Raw genomic sequence first — 1,218 nt, forward strand, 5'->3', positions numbered from 1 at the left:
TTCCGGTTGACATATTATCGATTATATATTGTAAAAACAACCTGGGGATTGATTATAAAAAACATTTGACATCTTTCTACTCACTTTACGGATACTATTTGGAATTTTCGTCTGCGATGTCGTGACCGCTCGAGCCTGTGGATTTCTGAACATAACGTGCCAAACAAATGGAGGTATTTTGGATATAAAAATAATATTTATGGAACAAAAGGAACATTTATTGTGTAACTGGGAGTCTCGTGAGTGCAAACATCGAGTGCAAACACAACTTACGTTGTGTAATTTAAAGTGTGCACCTTGTGTCAAATGGGAATGAATTTTTGTTGTCTGTGCTTAGCTACCTGATCTATTGAAATTAGATAATTGAACAGGAAAAAACATATTTTACAGAATAAAAAAAGTTCCAGAACTGTCAAGACAATAACTTTGTGTCTGTTTCTCTTTATTACTACATCAACAGTGAGGACAAACCCAGCCCTCCTCTCTCCTTCCACACTGAGTCCAAACCTACAGTCACTGGGTCCTGATTGTGACAGTGGAGCCCAGTTTGCACTGCAGGATCCAGAGATGGCATCAGTGAAGCTGGAAGACTGCAGTCAAACACTGGAGCTGAATGTCAACATTAAAGATGAAGAAGAGGAGGAGGAGATTGGGAAATCTGTTAATCATGGTAAAAGCAGGTTCAATCTATTCTGTAATTCTGACATCGCACATCCCTGCCAAACTCCAGACTGCACAGCAATGGTTGTTTTGTACATTTTTACACTTACATTTGAGTAATTTCGCTCGGGTTGGGATGTAGGATTTGACCATAACCTGAAGGTAGGGAGGGTCTGTTCCCTTTGTTTCTCTGTAGGCACCATGATCTTGTAGTGGATGCGAGCTTTGATTGGAAACCTGTGCAATGTACCGAAAGGTTGCAAGATCGAATCCCCGAGCTGCCAAGGTACAAATCTGTCGTCCTGCCCCTGAACAGGCAGTTAGCCTCCCGGGGAACAGTGGATTGTCATTGAAAATATGAATTTGTTCTTCACTGACTTGCCTAGTTAAATAAAGGTATAAAAAAAATACAAAAAATGTCAAATGAGCTGAGGCTCACTAGAGTTAACAATTATTCGTGGGAACTGCAAACTACTTACCCTAAACATCCCCCAAACCTACTTACCCTAAACATCCCCCAAACCTACACGGACGGGAAGCATGTGTGATAAGACCGTT

At 40.8% G+C, this 1,218-nt stretch overlaps 1 long non-coding RNA gene across 1 annotated transcript; it reads left to right on the forward strand.

Moving 5' to 3' along the window:
- Window positions 1–48: 48 nt before the first annotated feature.
- Window positions 49–1,147, forward strand: LOC127922834 (uncharacterized). The gene is made up of 3 exons (XR_008112477.1): window positions 49–173; window positions 461–670; window positions 857–1,147. It is a non-coding gene; the product is annotated as an uncharacterized LOC127922834 (long non-coding RNA).
- Window positions 1,148–1,218: the final 71 nt, after the last annotated feature.

The sequence above is a fragment of the Oncorhynchus keta genome, unplaced genomic scaffold (genome assembly GCF_023373465.1).
Source record: "Oncorhynchus keta strain PuntledgeMale-10-30-2019 unplaced genomic scaffold, Oket_V2 Un_contig_27359_pilon_pilon, whole genome shotgun sequence".
Classification (NCBI taxonomy): Eukaryota; Metazoa; Chordata; class Actinopteri; order Salmoniformes; family Salmonidae; genus Oncorhynchus; species Oncorhynchus keta.